Source organism: Opisthocomus hoazin, unplaced genomic scaffold (genome assembly GCF_030867145.1).
Source record: "Opisthocomus hoazin isolate bOpiHoa1 unplaced genomic scaffold, bOpiHoa1.hap1 HAP1_SCAFFOLD_126, whole genome shotgun sequence".
In the NCBI taxonomy this organism is placed as follows: domain Eukaryota; kingdom Metazoa; phylum Chordata; class Aves; order Opisthocomiformes; family Opisthocomidae; genus Opisthocomus; species Opisthocomus hoazin.
Genome location: NW_027448713.1, coordinates 130001 through 142500, shown reverse-complemented (window position 1 = coordinate 142500; position 12500 = coordinate 130001).

Below are 12500 nucleotides of genomic sequence, written 5' to 3'. Positions count from 1 at the left end.
GCCGGCTCGGGTTCCGGTTGCTAAGCAGCAGGGTGGCACTCGTTGACCCCGGGCGCCGCTCCGTCTGCCGATGGGCGGGCCGGTGCTGGCTCTCAAGAACTTTTTGTAACTGTTTCCCTGCTCTGCTTTGGTTTTGTTTTTTTTTCTCGCCCACCGTCAGAACCGATGCAGAGTAAGAAAGCCTTCAGCGAGACAGTCCGGCCAAGCTTAGCGCCTTCCACTAGATACGGCGAAGTCTCGGAAACGGGGGGTGGCGAGGGGAATTTCAGGCGCGCGCCGCCTCCCCCCTCCTGCACCACCCCCCCCCGCAAGCGACGGGAAGGGGCGCCGCTTTCCATCAGCTCGGCTGAAACGCCCGAGGACGGGGCGGCGTCTCTGTTTCAAAAGCGGAAAAAGAAATAAAAAAGCAACAAAAACCAAAAAATTCCCGCCGCCCCCCCCAACCCACCCCCGTGCAGGCACCCCTGCAAACGGGCCTCCGGCAGGGCCGGCCTGCCGCCCCCAGCCACCCCCCGCAAGCCCCCCCACCGCCGCCCCGGCTGAGAGAGCACAGGCAGCCCGCCGCCGGCCCTTCCCACCCCGTGCAGGCACCCCTGCATACGGGCCTCCGGCAGGGCCGGCCTGCCGCCCCCAGCCACCCCCCGCAAGCCCCCCCACCGCCGCCCCGGCTGAGAGAGCACAGGCAGCCCGCCGCCGGCCCTTCCCACCCCGTGCAGGCACCCCTGCATACGGGCCTCCGGCAGGGCCGGCCTGCCGCCCCCAGCCACCCCCCGCAAGCCCCCCCACCGCCGCCCCGGCTCAGAGAGCACAGGCACCCCGCCGCCGCCCCTTCCCACCCCGTGCAGGCACCCCTGCATACGGGCCTCCGGCAGGGCCGGCCTGCCGCCCCCAGCCACCCCCCGCAAGCCCCCCCAACCGCCGCCCCGGCTCAGAGAGCACAGGCAGCCCGCCGCAGGCCCACCCACCCCGTGCAGGCACCCCTGCATACGGGCCTCCGGCAGGGCCGGCCTGCCGACCCCAGCCATCCCCCGCAAGCCCCTCCACCGCCGCCCCGACTGAAACAGCACAGGCAGCCCGCCGCCGGCCCTTCCCACCCCGTGCAGGCACCCCTGCATACGGGCCTCCGGCAGGGCCGGCCTGCCGCCCCCAGCCACCCCCCGCAAGCCCCCCCACCGCCGCCCCGGCTCAGAGAGCACAGGCACCCCGCCGCCGCCCCTTCCCACCCCGTGCAGGCACCCCTGCATACGGGCCTCCGGCAGGGCCGGCCTGCCGCCCCCAGCCACCCCCCGCAAGCCCCCCCACCGCCGCCCCGGCTGAGAGAGCACAGGCAGCCCGCCGCCGGCCCTTCCCACCCCGTGCAGGCACCCCTGCATACGGGCCTCCGGCAGGGCCGGCCTGCCGACCCCAGCCACCCCCCGCAAGCCCCCCCCACCGCCGCCCCGGCTCAGAGAGCACAGGCAGCCCGCCGCCGGCCCTTCCCACCCCGTGCAGGCACCCCTGCATACGGGCCTCCGGCAGGGCCGGCCTGCCGCCCCCAGCCACCCCCCGCAACCCCCCCCACCGCCGCCCCGGCTGAGAGATCACAGGCAGCCCGCCGCCGGCCCTTCCCACCCCGTGCAGGCACCCCTGCATACGGGCCTCCGGCAGGGCCGGCCTGCCGACCCCAGCCACCCCCCGCAAGCCCCCCCCACCGCCGCCCCGGCTGAGAGAGCACAGGCAGCCCGCCGCCGGCCCTTCCCACCCCGTGCAGGCACCCCTGCATACGGGCCTCCGGCAGGGCCGGCCTGCCGACCCCAGCCACCCCCCGCAAGCCCCCCCCACCGCCGCCCCGGCTGAGAGAGCACAGGCAGCCCGCCGCAGGCCCACCCACCCCGTGCAGGCACCCCTGCATACGGGCCTCCGGCAGGGCCGGCCTGCCGACCCCAGCCACCCCCCGCAAGCCCCCCCACCGCCGCCCCGACTGAGACAGCACAGGCAGCCCGCCGCCGGCCCTTCCCACCCCGTGCAGGCACCCCTGCATACGGGCCTCCGGCAGGGCCGGCCTGCCGCCCCCAGCCACCCCCCGCAACCCCCCCCACCGCCGCCCCGGCTGAGAGAGCACAGGCAGCCCGCCGCCGGCCCTTCCCACCCCGTGCAGGCACCCCTGCATACGGGCCTCCGGCAGGGCCGGCCTGCCGCCCCCAGCCACCCCCCACAAGCCCCCCCACCGCCGCCCCGGCTGAGAAAGCACAGGCAGCCCGCCGCCGGCCCTTCCCACCCCGTGCAGGCACCCCTGCATACGGGCCTCCGGCAGGGCCGGCCTGCCGACCCCAGCCACCCCCCGCAAGCCCCCCCACCGCCGCCCCGGCTGAGAGAGCACAGGCAGCCCGCCGCCGGCCCTTCCCACCCCGTGCAGGCACCCCTGCATACGGGCCTCCGGCAGGGCCGGCCTGCCGCCCCCAGCCACCCGCCACAGGCCCCCCCACCGCCGCCCCGGCTGAGACAGCACAGGCAGCCCGCCGCCGGCCCTTCCCACCCCGTGCAGGCACCCCTGCATACGGGCCTCCGGCAGGGCCGGCCTGCCGCCCACAGCCACCCCCCGCAACCCCCCCCACCGCCGCCCCGGCTGAGAGAGCACAGGCAGCCCGCCGCCGGCCCTTCCCACCCCGTGCAGGCACCCCTGCATACGGGCCTCCGGCAGGGCCGGCCTGCCGCCCCCAGCCACCCCCCGCAAGCCCCCCCCACCGCCGCCCCGGCTCAGAGAGCACAGGCAGCCCGCCGCAGGACCACCCACCCCGTGCAGGCACCCCTGCATACGGGCCTCCGGCAGGGCCGGCCTGCCGACCCCAGCCACCCCCCGCAAGCCCCCCCACCGCCGCCCCGACTGAGACAGCACAGGCAGCCCGCCGCCGGCCCTTCCCACCCCGTGCAGGCACCCCTGCATACGGGCCTCCGGCAGGGCCGGCCTGCCGCCCCCAGCCACCCCCCGCAACCCCCCCCACCGCCGCCCCGGCTGAGAGAGCACAGGCAGCCCGCCGCCGGCCCTTCCCACCCCGTGCAGGCACCCCTGCATACGGGCCTCCGGCAGGGCCGGCCTGCCGCCCCCAGCCACCCCCCGCAAGCCCCCCCACCGCCGCCCCGACTGAGACAGCACAGGCAGCCCGCCGCCGGCCCTTCCCACCCCGTGCAGGCACCCCTGCATACGGGCCTCCGGCAGGGCCGGCCTGCCGACCCCAGCCACCCCTCCGCAAGCCCCCCCACCGCCGCCCCGGCTGAGAGAGCACAGGCAGCCCGCCGCCGGCCCTTCCCACCCCGTGCAGGCACCCCTGCATACGGGCCTCCGGCAGGGCCGGCCTGCCGACCCCAGCCACCCCCCGCAAGCCCCCCCCACCGCCGCCCCGGCTCAGAGAGCACAGGCAGCCCGCCGCCGGCCCTTCCCACCCCGTGCAGGCACCCCTGCATACGGGCCTCCGGCAGGGCCGGCCTGCCGCCCCCAGCCACCCCCCGCAACCCCCCCCACCGCCGCCCCGGCTGAGAGATCACAGGCAGCCCGCCGCCGGCCCTTCCCACCCCGTGCAGGCACCCCTGCATACGGGCCTCCGGCAGGGCCGGCCTGCCGACCCCAGCCACCCCCCGCAAGCCCCCCCCACCGCCGCCCCGGCTGAGAGAGCACAGGCAGCCCGCCGCCGGCCCTTCCCACCCCGTGCAGGCACCCCTGCATACGGGCCTCCGGCAGGGCCGGCCTGCCGACCCCAGCCACCCCCCGCAAGCCCCCCCCACCGCCGCCCCGGCTGAGAGAGCACAGGCAGCCCGCCGCAGGCCCACCCACCCCGTGCAGGCACCCCTGCATACGGGCCTCCGGCAGGGCCGGCCTGCCGACCCCAGCCACCCCCCGCAAGCCCCCCCACCGCCGCCCCGACTGAGACAGCACAGGCAGCCCGCCGCCGGCCCTTCCCACCCCGTGCAGGCACCCCTGCATACGGGCCTCCGGCAGGGCCGGCCTGCCGCCCCCAGCCACCCCCCGCAACCCCCCCCACCGCCGCCCCGGCTGAGAGAGCACAGGCAGCCCGCCGCCGGCCCTTCCCACCCCGTGCAGGCACCCCTGCATACGGGCCTCCGGCAGGGCCGGCCTGCCGCCCCCAGCCACCCCCCACAAGCCCCCCCACCGCCGCCCCGGCTGAGAAAGCACAGGCAGCCCGCCGCCGGCCCTTCCCACCCCGTGCAGGCACCCCTGCATACGGGCCTCCGGCAGGGCCGGCCTGCCGACCCCAGCCACCCCCCGCAAGCCCCCCCACCGCCGCCCCGGCTGAGAGAGCACAGGCAGCCCGCCGCCGGCCCTTCCCACCCCGTGCAGGCACCCCTGCATACGGGCCTCCGGCAGGGCCGGCCTGCCGCCCCCAGCCACCCGCCACAGGCCCCCCCACCGCCGCCCCGGCTGAGACAGCACAGGCAGCCCGCCGCCGGCCCTTCCCACCCCGTGCAGGCACCCCTGCATACGGGCCTCCGGCAGGGCCGGCCTGCCGCCCACAGCCACCCCCCGCAACCCCCCCCACCGCCGCCCCGGCTGAGAGAGCACAGGCAGCCCGCCGCCGGCCCTTCCCACCCCGTGCAGGCACCCCTGCATACGGGCCTCCGGCAGGGCCGGCCTGCCGCCCCCAGCCACCCCCCGCAAGCCCCCCCCACCGCCGCCCCGGCTCAGAGAGCACAGGCAGCCCGCCGCAGGACCACCCACCCCGTGCAGGCACCCCTGCATACGGGCCTCCGGCAGGGCCGGCCTGCCGACCCCAGCCACCCCCCGCAAGCCCCCCCACCGCCGCCCCGACTGAGACAGCACAGGCAGCCCGCCGCCGGCCCTTCCCACCCCGTGCAGGCACCCCTGCATACGGGCCTCCGGCAGGGCCGGCCTGCCGCCCCCAGCCACCCCCCGCAACCCCCCCCACCGCCGCCCCGGCTGAGAGAGCACAGGCAGCCCGCCGCCGGCCCTTCCCACCCCGTGCAGGCACCCCTGCATACGGGCCTCCGGCAGGGCCGGCCTGCCGCCCCCAGCCACCCCCCGCAAGCCCCCCCACCGCCGCCCCGACTGAGACAGCACAGGCAGCCCGCCGCCGGCCCTTCCCACCCCGTGCAGGCACCCCTGCATACGGGCCTCCGGCAGGGCCGGCCTGCCGACCCCAGCCACCCCTCCGCAAGCCCCCCCACCGCCGCCCCGGCTGAGAGAGCACAGGCAGCCCGCCGCCGGCCCTTCCCACCCCGTGCAGGCACCCCTGCATACGGGCCTCCGGCAGGGCCGGCCTGCCGCCCCCAGCCACCCGCCGCAGGCCCCCCCACCGCCGCCCCGGCTGAGACAGCACAGGCAGCCCGCCGCTGCCCCTTCCCACCCCGTGCAGGCACCCCTGCATACGGGCCTCCGGCAGGGCCGGCCTGCCGCCCCCAGCCACCCCCCGCAAGCCCCCCCCACCGCCGCCCCGGCTCAGAGAGCACGGGCAGCCCGCCGCCGGCCCTTCCCACCCCGTGCAGGCACCCCTGCATACGGGCCTCCGGCAGGGCCGGCCTGCCGCCCCCAGCCACCCCCCGCAAGCCCCCCCACCGCCGCCCCGGCTGAGAGAGCACAGGCAGCCCGCCGCCGGCCCTTCCCACCCCGTGCAGGCACCCCTGCATAGGGGCCTCCGGCAGGGCCGGCCTGCCGCCCCCAGCCACCCCCCGCAAGCCCCCCCCACCGCCGCCCCGGCTCAGAGAGCACAGGCAGCCCGCCGCAGGCCCACCCACCCCGTGCAGGCACCCCTGCATACGGGCCTCCGGCAGGGCCGGCCTGCCGACCCCAGCCACCCCCCGCAAGCCCCCCCACCGCCGCCCCGACTGAGACAGCACAGGCAGCCCGCCGCCGGCCCTTCCCACCCCGTGCAGGCACCCCTGCATACGGGCCTCCGGCAGGGCCGGCCTGCCGCCCCCAGCCACCCCCCGCAACCCCCCCCACCGCCGCCCCGGCTGAGAGAGCACAGGCAGCCCGCCGCCGGCCCTTCCCACCCCGTGCAGGCACCCCTGCATACGGGCCTCCGGCAGGGCCGGCCTGCCGCCCCCAGCCACCCCCCGCAAGCCCCCCCACCGCCGCCCCGGCTGAGACAGCACAGGCAGCCCGCCGCCGGCCCTTCCCACCCCGTGCAGGCACCCCTGCATACGGGCCTCCGGCAGGGCCGGCCTGCCGACCCCAGCCACCCCTCCGCAAGCCCCCCCACCGCCGCCCCGGCTGAGAGAGCACAGGCAGCCCGCCGCCGGCCCTTCCCACCCCGTGCAGGCACCCCTGCATACGGGCCTCCGGCAGGGCCGGCCTGCCGCCCCCAGCCACCCGCCGCAGGCCCCCCCACCGCCGCCCCGGCTGAGACAGCACAGGCAGCCCGCCGCTGCCCCTTCCCACCCCGTGCAGGCACCCCTGCATACGGGCCTCCGGCAGGGCCGGCCTGCCGCCCCCAGCCACCCCCCGCAAGCCCCCCCCACCGCCGCCCCGGCTCAGAGAGCACGGGCAGCCCGCCGCCGGCCCTTCCCACCCCGTGCAGGCACCCCTGCATACGGGCCTCCGGCAGGGCCGGCCTGCCGACCCCAGCCACCCCCCGCAAGCCCCCCCACCGCCGCCCCGGCTGAGAGAGCACAGGCAGCCCGCCGCCGGCCCTTCCCACCCCGTGCAGGCACCCCTGCATAGGGGCCTCCGGCAGGGCCGGCCTGCCGCCCCCAGCCACCCCCCGCAAGCCCCCCCACCGCCGCCCCGGCTGAGAGAGCACAGGCAGCCCGCCGCCGGCCCTTCCCACCCCGTGCAGGCACCCCTGCATAGGGGCCTCCGGCAGGGCCGGCCTGCCGCCCCCAGCCACCCCCCGCAAGCCCCCCCACCGCCGCCCCGGCTGAGAGAGCACAGGCAGCCCGCCGCCGGCCCTTCCCACCCCGTGCAGGCACCCCTGCATAGGGGCCTCCAGCAGGGCCGGCCTGCCGCCCCCAGCCACCCCCCGCAAGCCCCCCCACCGCCGCCCCGGCTGAGACAGCACAGGCACCCCGCCGCCGCCCCTTCCCACCCCGTGCAGGCACCCCTGCATACGGGCCTCCGGCACGGCCGGCCTGCCGCCCCCAGCCACCCCCCACAAGCCCCCCCACCGCCGCCCCGGCTGAGAGAGCACAGGCAGCCCGCCGCCGGCCCTTCCCACCCCGTGCAGGCACCCCTGCATAGGGGCCTCCGGCAGGGCCGGCCTGCCGCCCCCAGCCACCCCCCACAAGCCCCCCCACCGCCGCCCCGGCTGAGACAGCACAGGCACCCCGCCGCCGCCCCTTCCCACCCCGTGCAGGCACCCCTGCATACGGGCCTCCGGCACGGCCGGCCTGCCGCCCCCAGCCACCCCCCACAAGCCCCCCCACCGCCGCCCCGGCTGAGAGAGCACAGGCAGCCCGCCGCCGCCCCTTCCCACCCCGTGCAGGCACCCCTGCATACGGGCCTCCGGCAGGGCCGGCCTGCCGACCCCAGCCACCCCCCGCAAGCCCCCCCACCGCCGCCCCGGCTGAGAGAGCACAGGCAGCCCGCCGCCGGCCCTTCCCACCCCGTGCAGGCACCCCTGCATACGGGCCTCCAGCACGGGCGACCCGCTCTCTCCGCAGGGAGGACAGGTCTACCCCTTCTGCCGGCAGGGAGGCCAGGTCTACCCCTTCTGCCGGCAGGGAGGCCAGGTCTACCCGTTTTACCTGCAGGGAGGCCAGGTCTACCCGTTCTGGCGGCAGGGAGACCAGGTCTACCCGTTCTGCCGGCAGGGATGCCAGGTCTACCCGTTTTACCGGCAGGGAGGCCAGGTCTACCCGTATTGCCGGCAGGGAGGCCAGGTCTACCCGTTTTACCGGCAGGGATGCCAGGTCTACCCGTTCTAGCGGCAGGGAGACCAGGTCTACCCGTATTGCCGGCAGGGATGCCAGGTCTACCCGTTTTACCGGCAGGGATGCCAGGTCTACCCATTTACCGGCAGGGATGCCAGGTCTACCCGTTCTGGCTGCAGGGAGGCCAGGTCTACCCATATTGCCGGCAGGGAGACCAGGTCTACCCATTTACCGGCAGGGAGACCAGGTCTACCCGTTCTGGCGGCAGGGAGAACAGGTCTACCCTTTTTGCCGGCAGGGAGACCAGGTCTACCCGTTTTGCCGGCAGGGAGACCAGGTCTACCCGTTCTGGCTGCAGGGAGACCAGGTCTACCCGTTTTGCCGGCAGGGATAACAGGTCTACCCGATTTACCTGCAGGGAGACCAGGTCTACCCCTTCTGCCGGCAGGGAGACCAGGTCTACCCGTTTTGCCGGCAGGGATGCCAGGTCTACCCGTTCTGGCGGCAGGGAGAACAGGTCTACCCGTTTTACCTGCAGGGAGAACAGGTCTACCCGTTTTACCGGCAGGGAGACCAGGTCTACCCGTTTTGCCGGCAGGGATGCCAGGTCTACCCGTTTTACCTGCAGGGATGCCAGGTCTACCCGTTTTACCGGCAGGGAGGCCAGGTCTACCCGTTCTGCCGGCAGGGAGGCCAGGTCTACCCGTTCTAGCGGCAGGGAGACCAGGTCTACCCATTTACCGGCAGGGAGACCAGGTCTACCCGTTTTGCCGGCAGGGATGCCAGGTCTACCCGTTTTGCCGGCAGGGATAACAGGTCTACCCGTTTTACCTGCAGGGATGCCAGGTCTACCCGTTTTACCGGCAGGGAGACCAGGTCTACCCGTTTTGCCGGCAGGGATGCCAGGTCTACCCGTTCTGGCGGCAGGGAGACCAGGTCTACCCGTTCTGCCGGCAGGGATGCCAGGTCTACCCGTTTTACCTGCACGGAGACCAGGTCTACCCGTTTTACCGGCAGGGAGGCCAGGTCTACCCGTTCTGGCGGCAGGGAGAACAGGTCTACCCTTTTTGCCGGCAGGGAGACCAGGTCTACCCGTTTTGCCGGCAGGGATGCCAGGTCTACCCGTTTTACCGGCAGGGAGAACAGGTCTACCCGTTTTACCGGCAGGGATGCCAGGTCTACCCGTTTTACCTGCAGGGATGCCAGGTCTACCCGTTTTACCGGCAGGGAGGCCAGGTCTACCCGTTCTGCCGGCAGGGAGGCCAGGTCTACCCGTTCTAGCGGCAGGGAGACCAGGTCTACCCATTTACCGGCAGGGAGACCAGGTCTACCCGTTTTGCCGGCAGGGATGCCAGGTCTACCCGTTTTGCCGGCAGGGATAACAGGTCTACCCGTTTTACCTGCAGGGAGGCCAGGTCTACCCGTTTTACCGGCAGGGAGACCAGGTCTACCCGTTTTGCCGGCAGGGATGCAAGGTCTACCCGTTTTACCTGCACGGAGACCAGGTCTACCCGTTTTACCGGCAGGGAGGCCAGGTCTACCCGTTCTGGCGGCAGGGAGAACAGGTCTACCCATTTACCGGCAGGGAGACCAGGTCTACCCGTTTTGCCGGCAGGGATGCCAGGTCTACCCGTTTTGCCGGCAGGGATGCCAGGTCTACCCGTTTTACCTGCAGGGATGCCAGGTCTACCCGTTTTACCGGCAGGGAGGCCAGGTCTACCCGTTCTGCCGGCAGGGAGGCCAGGTCTACCCGTTCTAGCGGCAGGGAGACCAGGTCTACCCATTTACCGGCAGGGAGACCAGGTCTACCCGTTTTGCCGGCAGGGATGCCAGGTCTACCCGTTTTGCCGGCAGGGATAACAGGTCTACCCGTTTTACCTGCAGGGAGGCCAGGTCTACCCGTTTTACCGGCAGGGAGACCAGGTCTACCCGTTCTGCCGGCAGGGATGCCAGGTCTACCCGTTTTACCTGCACGGAGACCAGGTCTACCCGTTTTACCGGCAGGGAGGCCAGGTCTACCCGTTCTGGCGGCAGGGAGAACAGGTCTACCCTTTTTGCCGGCAGGGAGACCAGGTCTACCCGTTTTACCGGCAGGGATGCCAGGTCTACCCGCTTCCGGCAGGGATGCCAGGTCTACCCGGTTCCAGGCAGGGAGGCCTCGTCTACCCGTTCTGCCGGCAGGGAGGCCAGGTCTACCCGTTTTACCGTCCGCCGGGTCCGGTGTGCCCGATGTGGCCGCCGGAGCTGCCGGCGGAAAGGGATGCCTCGTCTACCTCGCTCCGGCGGGACTTTGGCTCCACCGCGGTTCTGGCAGGTAGACGTCTTGCCCGGTTCTTCTTCGGAGCTGCCGAAGGGGTCGCTGCTTTGCGCTGCCTCCAGTTACGTCATGGTAAGAGTCGGCGGCGCTCGCGCGCCTCCCCGCTGGGGGAAGACGGTTCTCTTCGAGCCCGCCGGGGCCGGGGACCTCGCTGTCCGTATACTAGGGCAGAGGGCTGGCGCTCGCGGACCAGCGCCATCGAACCGCTGCAGCTACTCGCGGTTCAGCCGGCAGACTCGGGCGTTGCACGGCGGCTGTGGCCGTGGCCGTTCTGCCTCCTACCTATCGCGCACGGCGCTTCCGACTGCCAGAAGCCGCGCGAAGCCGCTGCTTGCCCGCAGGCTCCGGTGGCCGTTGCCGACTGGAGCGAGGGCTCCAAGAGGGGTTTCTCCAGGGCCGGGCCGAGACGGGCGGCGGTCGCCGGCACTCGAACGCTTGTCACCCGCGGCTCAGCCGGCAGACTCGGGCGTTGCCCGGCGGCCCTGGCCGTGGCCGTTCTGCCTCCTACCTATCGCGCACGGCGGTTCCGACTGCCAGAAGCCGCGCGAAGCCGCTGCTTGCCCGCAGGCTCCGGTGGCCGTTGCCGACTGGAGCGAGGGCTCCAAGAGGGGTTTCTCCAGGGCCGGGCCGAGACGGGCGGCGGTCGCCGGCACTCGAACGCTTGTCACCCGCGGCTCAGCCGGCAGACTCGGGCGTTGCCCGGCGGACCTGGCCGTGGCCGTTCTGCCTCCTACCTATCGCGCACGGCGCTTCCGACTGCCAGAAGCCGCGCGAAGCCGCTGCTTGCCCGCAGGCTCCGGTGGCCGTTGCCGACTGGAGCGAGGGCTCCAAGAGGGGTTTCTCCAGGGCCGGGCCGAGACGGGCGGCGGTCGCCGGCACTCGAACGCTTGTCACCCGCGGCTCAGCCGGCAGACTCGGGCGTTGCCCGGCGGCCCTGGCCGTGGCCGTTCTGCCTCCTACCTATCGCGCACGGCGCTTCCGACTGCCAGAAGCCGCGCGAAGCCGCTGCTTGCCCGCAGGCTCCGGTGGCCGTTGCCGACTGGAGCGAAGGCTCCAAGAGGGGTTTCTCCAGGGCCGGGCCGAGACCGGCGGCGGTCGCCGGCACTCGAACGCTTGTCACCCGCGGCTCAGCCGGCAGACTCGGGCGTTGCCCGGCGGCCCTGGCCGTGGCCGTTCTGCCTCCTACCTATCGCTCACGGCGCTTCCGACTGCCAGAAGCCGCGCGAAGCCGCTGCTTGCCCGCAGGCTCCGGTGGCCGTTGCCGACTGGAGCGAGGGCTCCAAGAGGGGTTTCTCCAGGGCCGGGCCGAGACCGGCGGCGGTCGCCGGCACTCGAACGCTTGTCAGCCGCGGCTCAGCCGGCAGACTCGGGCGTTGCCCGGCGGCCCTGGCCGTGGCCGTTCTGCTTCCTACCTATCGCGCACGGCGGTTCCGACTGCCAGAAGCCGCGCGAAGCCGCTGCTTGCCCGCAGGCTCCGGTGGCCGTTGCCGACTGGAGCGAGGGCTCCAAGAGGGGTTTCTCCAGGGCCGGGCCGAGACGGGCGGCGGTCTCCGGCACTCGAACGCTTGTAGGGCCGGGGTTTGGGAGTGGAGCCTGCCGTGGCTTCCCCCCCCCTCCCCACGCCCGTTAACAGCAGCCATCCGCGGGCACGTTGCAGAGAAGCCTCTACGGCAATCCGGCTCTGCCGGTGGCCACGCCGCGTTGGGCTTCTGCTGTCGACGCTGCCCGCTCGCTCGCTCGCACGCAGGGCCCCGCGCCTGTGCTGCCCAGCCCTGCCCGAGGTTCGGGGTCCGGGGGCCGGCGCGCGCGGCCGTCGCTGTCCCAGGAACCGTGGCCGTGGGGCCTCCGCTTCTCCTCCGTTCCCCTTCCCTTTCCTGATCGATGAGGCTTTTCGGGTGGCGTCGGAGAGGGCCCCCGGCGGGCCGGGTCTTCCGTACTCCCCGTCATAGGGAGCCACGGCGGGGCTCCGGTGTTCGGGCCGGGCGGTCTCCTTTCCAATGTCGCTTCCCGTCTCGTGCGAGGTGTTGTCCCCTTCCCTCCGAGCGGCGCGGACCGTGACGAGCAAAGAGACGGCGGTGGTGGAAGCGGCGGGGCGCGTGCCTCCCCGTGTCACCCCGCACCCCCCCCATCCCGCTACCTGCTCGGTTGGGGTTCCTCGGGCTTCTTTACCGAACCGGGCTGTGTGACGGCCGCGCGGCCCCGCGAGCCCTCAGGTGTCCTAAAGCACGCCAGGCGCCGGTGCGGGCCTCGGGCCGGGTTACCCGTGGGTGCCGGCCGCAAGCAGCGCCGGGCGGTGGGGCGGACGAACCGAGACGATCGGGGCCAGGCAAAAAGCGAAAGACACGGACCGAAACCACGAGCC